Here is a 12,221-nt window from a genome sequence, read left to right on the forward strand (position 1 = left end):
GAATAATGAAACACAAACACAAAAGACGTTAAACTACCAGATGATATAAGCATAAAGGGAGTCTCTTAAACAATATGTGGCTGAAAAGTTCAAAGGGAGCCAATCACTAAAGAATTAGAGAGGGCTGTCCAGGAAAACCTTCATTAAAGTAGAGTCAGAACTATGGTCACTGGAGAGGGAGCTCAGGAGGGTATCCCTATGCTGAGAAAGATCAACATCACTAACAAAAGCCAGGATCTGAACTGCTGATGTGTGGGACCACGAGGAGGCTCATGTTGGGAAGCAGCGGGGGGAAAGCTGGACATGTGAGTTGCAGGCCTGATTTAGAAGAGCCTACAACACAAGTTTATTAGATTGGACATTTTTTAGACACATAGTTGTTCTCAACACTTAATGCTAAATGGAAACACCTGGGGCGCTTTAAAGACTACACCTATGGCTGAGGTTCATCCCATATCAAAAGTAAGAGAATCTCTGACACAAGCAGCCTGGGTATTAAAATGTAAAAGCACATAAAATGATTCTACTATACAGTCCAGACTGAGAACCACTGGGTCAGAGGGTAGAAAGGTAAGGCATGACAGATATGGTTAAGACCCAAGTTGGAAGCTTCCCTGGTGGTCCAGGGGTTAAGAATCCACCTGCCAGTACAGGGAACATAGGTTTGATCTCTGGTCTGGGAAGACTCCACACGCCTCGGAGGAACTAAGCCAATGCACCACAGCTATGGAAGTTCATGCACCCCAGAGCCCACGCTCTGCAACAAGAGAAGCCACCACAATGAGAAGCCCAGGCACCCCAGCAAAGAGTAGCCCCCCACTAGCCACAACTAGAGTAAGTCTGTGCGCAATGAAGACCCACCACAGCTAAAAAATAAAATAAATAAATAAATCTTAAAAAAAAAAAAAAAAAAAGACCCAAGTTTGATTCAGTCCCTGTTTATAAGCTACAGTTTTGAGCTGACTGCCTGTTGAAGCTTATCTAATGAGTTAAACATTCTGTTTTCTTAGAGCTTCTTTTCTCTTGTTGACAATGCTAAACTCTGAAAATAGCCCATTAATTTCTCTTACCTGACTGTTTCACTGACTGCACAATTGGTAACTTTAGAATTTTATTTCCACGTTGTCCCACAGACAACTAACTTAGAAAGTAATTATTCCAGGGACTTCCCTGGCGGTCCAGTGGTTGACTCCACACATCCAATGCAAGGGGCATGAGTCTGACCCCTGGTTGGGGTTGGGGAACTAGGATCCCACATACACGCGGAACATTAAAAAAAAAAAAAAAAAAAAGAATTTTAAGTAATTATTTCAATCCTATGCTGCCCTTAAATCGCTACAATGGGGTGCTTTTATACTAAGGAATGTTCTAGGCTGCAGGCTTGTCTGGATTTTATAAAACGTTTAAATATATAGAGAATGTAATACCTGTGTATAAAAAAACTCACACTGCTTAGATTAGAGCAAAATATGAGAGTAAGTTCTTCTTTACACTGTTCCTGAGACCAGGTACTTTTCCTGGTTTCAGAAGTGCAATGATTACAAGGTATTTTGCTTATTTTGTAACAAATACTTTTAAAGTACTTCATAAAAAAAGGAGAAACAATAAATGTATCCCATATAGCTACTCTGTACTATATTAAATATGTGTGCTGTGTAGGAGGAAAAAGTCAAGGTGATTAGAGTGTGTGCCAGCCTGTTGATCCTTCAAAAAGCAGGTTTGCTTTTTCGCTTGCTTGGTTTTTTTAAGAAAAAGCAAAGGTACAAATATGCTTCAGAATCCATGTTACTCACAGAAATGTTTATTCAAGAAATCTGTACTTTGTTAATAAGTAAGCAACTGTCCTTTTTTACGCAAACTTAAGTTAACCACAATTGTCTAGTGTGGTGTTAGGTCAATATATCTACTATTGGCAGTAAAAATTGCATGAGAAAGGAAGTTTAAAGTCTATAGCTGGGATCATACATATAGGTTTATGTTTAGGTTTATAGTTAATAAATCCGAAGGATCATACTCCAATGTAACAGGGAGGCGGAGGGGGGGGGGGGGAGGGGGCGTGAGTTTGGGAGAACCGCTCCAATTCAGAACGGAAAAGAAAGGCTTCTAAAAAGACCTGCAAGCCTAACTCTACTACATAGAAGTGAGAGTTAAAAAGCAAGTCACATGAGTCTGACCACTGGGTCCGAAGGAAATTCGGAAGGCAAGGAAAGAAGAGGGAATGAAGGAGACAGAAAAAGGTGAAGGAGGCGGGCAAAGGCCATCCGGTGTGAACCTGGATGCCCAGTTCTTTATGCACCCGGGGCAGCGTGGAGCCCTTCTCGCCCCGCGCGCATCTGGGGGCCGGGGCGCAGCGCTAGCCCCCCACGGGCCTGGCACCAGAGGTCGCCAGAAGGGGCGCCGAGAGGTCGGGCAAAAGAGGGGTGCGCGCGCCTTCCGTGCTCGCGGCCCCCAGGTTCCGCAAGCAGGGGTCCCCAGGAAGAAGACACACTCTGCGCAGCCCTAGCCTCCGGGAGCTGGGAAGGGGTGGGTGGAGCAGAGCCCGGAGCCGCCCCCCGGAGCCGCCCCCGCAGCCCCGGCCCCCGCCCCGCGCCCAGGCTGTCAGCGGCCCCCTCCCTCAGTCACTCACCCGCGGGCTGCGTGGTCTCGGCCGCGGCGGCGGCGGCAGCGGCGACCCCAGCCTGGGTCATGATCCCAAGCGGGTTCCGCAGGGGTGTCCGACCGCCCGGGCCAATCTCTCCGTCCGCGGCCGCCGCCTGCTTCTCTGGGGCTGGGGGAGCGCGGGCCCAGGCCCTCCTCTCCCCCCGCCCCCGCCGCCTCTTCTAGCGGCCACCGCCGCCACTGCGAGCCCGAGCCCTCAAGGCCGGAGACCCGGCGGCAGCGCGGCCTCAACTTTCCCAGCCCCCCTCCCCCCGCCCCTCCCCGGCCCTCCCCGCCCCTCCCGCGGCCGCCGCTCGGCTAGCGAACAGCCTACCCTGGGTGCCCCGCGGTCCCGCCCCTGCTACTGAGCTCACCAATTCTAACCCGGAGAGGCGCAGTGATAGCCAATCAGAGCCCGAGACGCCGTTGCGCTATCTAGGGGGCGGGAGAAGGTGGAGGGAAAACCATAGCGTGAACGGGCCTCGGGTGGCCCAATGAGGAGGGCCGGGGGTGGGTGCGGAGGTGTGCAAGTTGAGTTGAAGGAACAGGAAATATTCTTAAAGGTAGAGTGATGGGCAGGACCGAAAGCCAGTAGATGAATGGGAAAGAGGTGGGCCTGGTTCCTTAAAGGGGACGCCTTGAGAACCTAGCAAAAGAGGTGTTTGAAGAAACTTCTTTGTATCCTGTTCTCTGTTCTGCTTTTACACGTCTTTTGTAGGAGTTTGAAAGTGGAAAAACTAGAAAGAAAGAGCACACGGAAGGCTTTCAAGAACGATTAGAGAGATCCTCTTATCCTAGAGGGCAGGAAGGCGGGATGAAGCTCTGTAATAGAAGGTGAGGAAGAATAAAAAAGAATGCAGACGTCTCCGGGTGCCATTTCACTGGAAGACCATTGCCGACCTGACGCTGCTCGAATTTGTTGGCTGCGATCATCTATCATTTTTCATTTGCCCCAAAGGCGGTTTCCTGCGATCTGGAGATGACCGGGTTAAGAAAGGTCCTGGGGGGCTCCTAATTAGAGGAAGCGAGTATGTGGCACTGGGGGATGGATTTGGAACTTAAGGCTTGGGTTCCTAGATACCTAGATCTGGAAGGTACAGAGCCGTGGGTGATAGCATAGAGACCAGGGTCTGCTAATTCCAAGATGGGAATTTGGGGCCCTGGAACCGTGGTCACAACTCCCTTTTCCTGGCTTCACTTCCTATTTCATAACCCCTCCTCTTCTGAAACAGGTGTCCTCCACCTAGTGGAGCGCTTCCACCTCCAGGTTTGGAAATGTCCCGGATCTTAGACGTCCGGGGACTAGACCAGGTAACTTCCAGAAGGTGCACACGGGGCATGGCATGGTGGGAATTACTTGAGCCTGTGTACAGAGGAAGCTGAACTTGTGTTGGGAAAAGGTGTAAAGTTAAAAAGTAACCGCACCAGCAGTTTAAAAGCTATGATGAAACGAATACAAGGCTTTTAGTGTTATTTCTAAACTATGGCACTGTGAACAGTCTGGAAATTTTCTTTAACTTTTGCATCTCAGCATATGAATTTCTAGTTAGCCTCTGAATACATTTAGCACACCCAAATCAAAGCTGCAGATAAGAACGACCCTAGGATTCAGAGCCTAATAGTAATGCTAATAGAGCACCTCCATGAAATTGTTTAGCATTAGTTAGTATGTCCAGCCGTAGGAAATAATTTCCATTGTGATCAGAATATAATGTATTCTGTTTAAAAATTATTCCAGTAATAAATATAATCTCTAGGGTATGTATGATTTTCTAAGAAAATACAATGCATCGAGTCTAAAGTAAAGTAACAAATAGTTTTGTTTGTTCGGAAAACAGACGTTAAGAGTTTCTTTGGATCACCATTGGAATACACATGAATACCTTTCTGGCACAATGTAGAAGTGTTAAGAGAAATTTCTGTTTTATAAAATGTGGGGAGAGGGATAAATTGGGAATTTGAGATTAAGAGATACAAACTGCTACAAATAAAATAAACAATAAGGACCTACTGTATACCACAGGGAGCTATATTCAATATCTTGTAATAACCTATAGTGGAAAAGAACCCAAATCACTTTGCTGTACACCTGAAACATTGTAAATTAGCTATGCTTCAAAAAAATTTAAAAAGTAACACAACAACAAAAAGTTCTAAATGTTTGCTTTTTAATTTAATCCTGACTGAAACCCAAATCCCAATCATAGATCTTTTCGTTGACTTTGCCAATTCAGCATTGGTTTATTGCTCTACATATGAGAGGATGACATCAAATAATGGCACCAGTCCTATTTCAGGCTAGCTGCCGTGTGCTTATAGTGCCGTTTTTTTTTGTTTTTGTTTTTTAAGTTGCTCAGTCCTGTCCCACTCTTTGGGACCTCATGGACTATACAGTCCATGGAATTCTCCAGGCCAGAATACTGGAGTGGATAGGCCTTCCCTTCTCCAGAGGATCTTCCCAACCCAGGGATCAAACCCAGGTCTCCCGCATTTCAGGCGGATTCTTTACTAGCTGAGCCACAAGGGAAGCCCCCTATACTGATAATAAAATATGGTGGTCAAGTGAAACTGATCCCTTTGCCTCCAGGCCAAGTCCATTGTTTACAGGGCTCAAGTAAATCTGATTTTCACCCACATACTTAAGATCCTTCACAAGCCCCTTGCTTGTATCCCCAGTTTTATTTCCTGACATCCCTTTTTTTTCCTGTTCCTGGGGATGAATGACTAGAGAGGGGCGCCGACATCCGCAGGGAGAGGGGCGTCTCTGAGTTCTGCACTGAACCCCTCCCTGCTCCCCGAGTAGGGGACTGCGCAGACTGTGCCTACTTATGGGGGACCGTTGAGTGCAGAGCTTGGTGGGGCACGAGAACCGGGTGGCGGGGCGGGGCACGAGAACGGGGTCGGGGGGTGGGGGGCTTGCGCGCATCCCTCCTCTCTCCAACCTCTGGGCACCCTATATCCCAGGATGCCCGACCCTTGGGGAGCTCCCGCTGCGCCCCACCCCCACCCCCGCTCCAGATGCGGGCGGCGGGAGAGGCTCCAAGCTGGCATTTTCTTTTAAGAAGCTTTCAGAAATGAATGGCAACGGTATACGCGAACCGTCCATTGTTTTCCAAAACGGTCGTAGTATTTCTCATTGTCAACAGAAATATAGGCGGATTCCAGGTACTCCTCCTCATCGCCAACCCTTGATATAGTCAGCCTTTTTCATTCTAGCCCACACAGTGAGTATGAGGTAGTCTCTCATGATTTTAACTTGCACTTCTGTTATTACTACTGGTGTTGAGCATATGTTCTATGTTAATTGGACATATGCACATCATCTTTGGTAAAATGTTCAATTCTTTAGCCCATTTTAAAAGCAGGATGTGGGTGGCTCAGACAGTGAAGAATCCACCAGCAATGCAGGAGACACCGGAGACGCAGGTTTGATTCCTGGGTGGGGAAGATCTCCTGGAGAAGGCAATGGCAACCCACTCCAGTATTCTTGCCTGAAGAATTCCATCCATTGCGTCGCAAAGAATCGGACACGACTGAGCCTCTAACACTAACGCTGTCTTATTATTGAGTTGTAAAAGGTTTTTTACGTTCTGGATAAACATTCTCAGATAAATGTTGTGCAGATATTCTCACCTATTCTGTACCTTAAAAGCAACAAACAAAATTGCCTTCTTGAGGTATGATTGATCTTCAATAAACTGAACGTTTGAAATGTACAACGTGACAGATTTGACATTTGCAAGCAGCTGTGAAACCATCTCCACAATCAAAACTGAACATATATGTCCTGCCCTGTCTCCTTCATTTCCCTTTATTCACTTGCCCTCCTCCTGTTCTCCAGGCAACCACTGATCTGCTGTCACTATACATTCTTTTCATTTTCTAGAATTTTATATAAATGGAATCTTTGTTTATATTCAATTTTGTCTGTGTCTTCTTTCATTCAGCATAGGTAGGGGGAGATTAATCCACCTCATTCTGTGTATCAATAATCCATTAACTTTTGTTGCTAAGTAGTATTCCATTATATGGATATATCATGTATATTTATGTTGGTGGACAGTTGGATTGTTTGCAGTTTTTGACTATTACAAATAAAGATGCTAGAACAGTTGTGGGCAAATCTTTATATGGACATTTGCTTTCATTTTCCTTGGGTAATAACTGGGTAAATATCCAGTGGAATGGCCAAGTTAGATGCTAAGTGTACCTTAAAAAAAAAACCTGCCAAATAATTTCCCAAAGCTGTACTAATTTATATTTTCACTAGTACAATTTGGGGATCTGAAATGTACCATATCAACACTTAATAAATCTTTAAAAATTTTAATTATTAAAATAGGTAGTATTTCATTGTGACCTTAATTTGCATTTCCATAATAACTAATGATATTGAGCATTTTTCATATATTTAATAACCATTTATATATCTTTTGTGAAGCCCATTTTTATTGGGTTGTTATTTATTGAGTTTTAAGAGTTCTGGATTCTGGACACATATCTTTTATCAGATATGTGATATACAATATATTCTCCCAGTTCTGGATTGTCTTTTCATTCTTTTAACTCTGTTTTTCAAATAGTTGTTCTTAAAATCCAGTCTATCAATTATGCCTGAATCATGCTTATGGGGTCATATCTAAGAAGTCTTTGACTAACACAAGTTCACACAGATTTTTCTATTTTTCTTCTAGTAGTTTTACAGTTTCATGTTTTATATTTAGGTCTACAGCAGACTTTAATTGTTGTATATTCAGAAGTATGATAAAAAATCCTTTTGTATGAAGAATATGGATTATATTTTTACATCAAGGAATCCCAATTTTTCAAGCACCAATTGTAAAGACCATCCTTCCTCCACTTGGTTGTCTTTGAATCTTGGGCAAAATCAACTTATGTGTGGTTATTTCTCAACTCTATTGTGTTCCATTGATTTATTTGTTGATCTTGACACCAATACCAGACTGTTCTAATCACTGCAGCTTTATAAGTCTTGAAGTCAGGTAGTGTAAGTCCTCCAATTGTCTTGTTCTTAAAAATTTAACTATTCTAGGTCATTTGCATTTTCATATAGACTTAAGCTTGTCAAGTTAAGGGGTAGAAAAAGCTTGCTAAAATCCTGAGTGGGATTTATAGTTCAATTTGGAGAGAAATTGTAACTTAATATTTGGATGAATGTATTCTCTCTCCATTTATTTGGGTCTTTTAAATTTTTCTGAGGGTATTTTATAGCTTTCTGTATACAGGTCTTGCATATATTTTGCTAAACTTGTCTCCAAATATCTCATATATTTATGCTATTGTAAATGTTATTTATGAACTTAAATTTCTAATTTTATTAGCTGGAAATACAATGGATATTTGTATCCTGTGGACCTGTTACACTCCTTATTAGTCCTAATATTTTTATTAATAATTAGCACTTTCTACTTTGTATTAACTACAAATAATGACAATTTTCTTTCTATCCAAATTGCAGGCTTATTCAGTTTTTATATTTTGGCTGCCCCATAGGGCATGTGGGATCTTAGCTTCCCAACCAGGGATCAAACCCACATTCTCTCCACTGGCAGCACAGAAGTCTTAATCAATGGACCATCATTGGATTGGCAAGGGCTTTCAGAGCAGTACTATACAGAAGTGGTGAGTCATCCTTGTCTTCTTCACAAGCTGAAGTATAAAGCATCCAGTTTTTCACCCAGTTTGGTGAGCTCTATCAATTTTATTTTTTCAAAGAAGTAGCTTTTCATTTTAATTCTCCTACTGTTTTCAATTTTATGGGTTTCTGCCCTTTTTTATTTCCTTCCTTCAACTTACTTTAATTGGGTCTTCTTTTTCTAGTTTCTTAAGGTAAAAGCTTAGATCTTTGATTCAAGATCTCATATACAAACAACAAGGATTTACCATATAGCACAGGGAATTATATTCAATATCTTGCAACAACCTAAAATAATATATATATTTATATACACACACTTTGTCATGTACCCGAAACTAACAAAGTATTGTAAATCAACTATAATGGCAAACAAGAACTCATATACACATTTAATGCTATGAATTATCTTTTAAGCATTTTAATCCTACAGCATTGACATATTTTCATTTTCCTTTTTCTAACTTTTCTTGCAATTCCTTTTTTAGACACAAGTTATTTAGAAGAATGTTTAATTTCCAAATACTGGTGGGGGGCGGGGCAGGTTTTCCATACTTATTTCTTGTTATGTTCTGGTGTAGGTTAAAGGACCTAGTTTGCACAGTATAGATCCTCTTTATAATATTCTCTGTCATATCATTTACCAATAGTTCAAAATCACCAAAAAAAAATTTTTTTAAAAATATTTGGCTGTACTGGGTCTTAGTTGTGGAATGTGGGATAGATTAAACCCAGGTCCCCTGCAGTGGGAGCTTGGAGTCTTAGCTACTTGACCACCAGGGAAGTCCCCCAAATCACCAATTTTGGTTGTGAACTTGTCTGTTCTGCGTGTTTTTTTCTTCATGTATTCTGAAGTTGTTATTAGATTCATATTCATTGAAGACTCTGTTCTCTTGGTAGACTCCTTTATCATAAATATCCCTCTTTACCCCTAGAAATATATTTTGTTCCAAAATCTTTGATATTAGCCACTCCAATGTTGCTTTTATTAGTGTTTACCTTGTCTTTTCCATCTCTTCTGGTTCACTTGTGTTTAGTGAGCCCATGCCCACTGAATTAACCACTGGACCACCAGGGAAGGCCCTATACAGTAAGCTTCATGGGACCTTCATATTTTATATAAAATATAACTTTCACTAAATTAATCTCCCTCCTTTATGATAACTGTGAATGGGTTAATATTTCATTATCTAGTTGACAAGTGCTGATAGTATGTTTCTAATACTTGTGTCTCACTTTTATTAAACTTAGTTGGTTCTGTATTGAAATACTGTTGAGATAACTCGGGCTATTAAGATCACCAAGGCAGGGCCATGCCTATCTTTTCCACTGTGGTACTGTCAGGGCCTCAGACATTGGGGATACATTCTTTGACCATGCCTCTGTAATAAGCCTTTTAAGTTACAAGAATTTTTTTTTTTTTTTTTTATAATTTTAAGGACTGGCAATAATCCAGGAACCATGCTCTAAATTTGTCCAAGGAGCTACCTCAGATATGCAGATGACACCCTTATGGCAGAAAGCAAAGAGGAACTAAAGAGCCTCTTGATGACAGTGAAAGAGGAGAGAGAAAAAGTTGACTTAAAGCTCAATATTCAGAAAACGAAGATCATGGCATCCGGTCCCATCACTTCATGGCAAATAGGTGGAGAAACAGTGGCAGACTTTATCTTTTGGGGCTCTAAAATCACTGCAGATGGTGACTGCAGCCATGAAATTAAAAGATGCTTACTCCTTGGAAGAAAAGTTATTACCAACCTAGACAGCATATTAAAAAGCAGAGACATTACTTTGCCAACAAAGGTTCATCTAGTCAAGGCTATGGTTTTTCCAGTAGTCACATATGGATGTGAGAGTTGGACCATAAAGCTGAGTGCCAAAGAACTGATGCTTTTGAACTATGGTGTTAGAGAAGACTCTTGAGAGTCCCTTGGACTGCAAGGAGAGCCAACCAGTCCATCCTAAAGGAAATCAGTCCTGAATATTCATTGGAAGGACTAATATTGAGGCCAAAACTCCAATACTTTGGCCACCTGATGCAAAGAACTGACTCATTGGAAAAGACCCTGATGCTGGGAAGATTGAGAAAGGGACAGGAGGAGAAAGGGACGACAGAAGATAAGATGGTTGGATGACATCACCAAGTAAACTCCGGGATTTGATGATGGACAGGGAGGCCTGGTGTGCTGCAGTCCATGGCGTTGCAAAGAGTCAGACACAACTGAGCGACTGAACTGACATCAATGAAAGGCAGCTAACTTTCTCACAATGGAAGAGGGTTAAGGAGAAAGTCATGAAAGTTTTATAGCAGCTTTTAGGTTGCTATAATAAAGTTCTCATTTTACCAGATTCTACTCTTCTGAATACTAATTATTTCAAGTTGTGTATTCAAATTTCACCTGCATAAGCAGTTTTACTTGTGGTACCTATTTTTAGTACAATAGTTTTATTTCATTTTAGTATATGGATTACTAGTGACAAACAGGATTCAAGATTGTTCAAATCTTTACAGAGAATTTTTGATATTGCCAATATGGTTTCTAAAAGATGAACTAAATGGGCTCAGAAGTTTGGTCAAGGAAACAAAAACATTAGTCATTTTCTTGACACTACAGCCATTTAATGTAATGTGATTTAAATTATAATTGAAATTGGAAGTGCTAGTTGCTCGGTCGTATCCAACTCTTTGCAACCCCACAGACTATAGCCACCAGGCTCCTGTCCATGGATTTCTTCAGGCAAGAATACTGGAGTGGGTTGCCACTTCCTTCTCCAGGGGATCTTCCCAACCCAGGGATGAAACCTGGGTGTCCTGCTTTGCACGCAGATGCTTTAAGATCTGAGCTGCCAGGGAAGGGGACAATTAATTTATACTTAGGGAAGGGGAGAATTAATTTATACTTAGATTCCTTTAAAAAGGATGTCTTGAGTTTTTGAAGACAGTAATAGCAATTAAAAACTTGGATAAAGTTCAGGTATGTGGAAGTTTTCAGCTTATCAGGAATATCTAATTCAAAGTTCACTAACACCAAATATCCCCACCCAATAGACTATTTTCCCAAATGCTGGGTTTAAGCTTCATCAGAAATTAATATAAAACAGGCTATATGTCTTTGAGATTTAAATTCTAGGTAGTCATTGATTCATATTAACTTTATGCTCCCAATGATTGATTTTAGATTTTTATCAAACTGCTTTAGAGAACTGAAAAGGTTGAGCACTTCTGCCCCAGCCTTCACGTTTCTCCATGTCCCATCAAGGTAACTACACCTACATTTAAGAATCTGACTCAAGCCTTTCTCTATATGGCTATGTTACTTGGTTGTATCTAGAACTAGGACTAAATTCCTATATATAGCATGGCATTGTAGAGAAGTCCAAGTCAGGACTCTCTTCTATATGGCTTATTATATCTGAAAAGTTCTTAAAGGCTCACCACTTCCACTCATCATCACAGTACTCAATTTCCCAGGAATGTTCAAATTATACAGCTAGAGAAGTTAGAATCATGTAAGAGTATGGCTTCTGCTTACTCTCCAGGATCACTCGCTCTGGGGCCAAGTCCGCTGCCAGCTGTCATTCAGGAGGTGCTGCGGAGACACCCACATAGTAAGGAACTGAATCCCTCCAACAGCCACGTGAGTCAGCCATCTCCAAAGTAGCTTCTCCAGGCCTCGATGACAGTACTGTAACCCGACGAGACCTTAAGCCAGAATCGTCCAACTAAGCTGCCCTTGGATTCCTGACTCAGAAACTGTGGGTGATGATGCATGTTCATTGTTTGAAGCCACATTTTTTAAGAAAAAAATCTGAATATAAGTTATTGCTAGTCGATGAACACTGCTAATTAAATCACAGCCTAAAGTGTCTAGTGTTTTTTAACAATTGCATTCAAAATATAGCAGCAGTAAGACAGCCCTTTGGATCT

The 12,221-nt window shown here is 41.8% G+C and overlaps 1 protein-coding gene and 2 long non-coding RNA genes across 9 annotated transcripts in view; 2 read left to right on the plus strand and 1 right to left on the minus strand.

Moving 5' to 3' along the window:
- The window catches only part of USF3 (upstream transcription factor family member 3), a 47,428-nt gene extending 44,506 nt beyond the window's left edge, over positions 1 to 2,922 (minus strand). For all 4 annotated transcript variants that reach the window (XM_025284237.3, XM_044941929.2, XM_025284234.3 and 1 more), the window contains exon 1: positions 2,627 to 2,922. The gene's annotated coding sequence lies outside the window, so the exon portion shown is untranslated. The remainder of the gene's footprint in view (positions 1 to 2,626) is intronic.
- A 295-nt stretch (positions 2,923 to 3,217) lies between these two features.
- LOC102396662 lies at positions 3,218 to 9,905 on the plus strand. 4 transcript variants are annotated; one of them, XR_003108915.3, is made up of 4 exons: positions 3,218 to 3,634; positions 3,870 to 3,948; positions 8,117 to 8,280; positions 9,733 to 9,905. It is a non-coding gene; the product is annotated as an uncharacterized LOC102396662 (long non-coding RNA). The 4 variants fall into 4 exon arrangements; XR_006550709.2 differs by having other exon boundaries at positions 3,219 to 3,471; XR_006550708.2 differs by lacking the exon at positions 3,870 to 3,948 and having other exon boundaries at positions 3,220 to 3,471; positions 8,117 to 8,343.
- Positions 9,906 to 10,405: 500 nt separating this feature from the next.
- Positions 10,406 to 12,161, plus strand: LOC112584611. The gene is made up of 2 exons (XR_003108922.3): positions 10,406 to 11,553; positions 11,834 to 12,161. It is a non-coding gene; the product is annotated as an uncharacterized LOC112584611 (long non-coding RNA).
- The last annotated feature ends 60 nt before the right edge of the window (positions 12,162 to 12,221 follow it).

The sequence above is a fragment of the Bubalus bubalis genome, chromosome 1, assembly GCF_019923935.1.
Source record: "Bubalus bubalis isolate 160015118507 breed Murrah chromosome 1, NDDB_SH_1, whole genome shotgun sequence".
Lineage (NCBI taxonomy): Eukaryota > Metazoa > Chordata > Mammalia > Artiodactyla > Bovidae > Bubalus > Bubalus bubalis.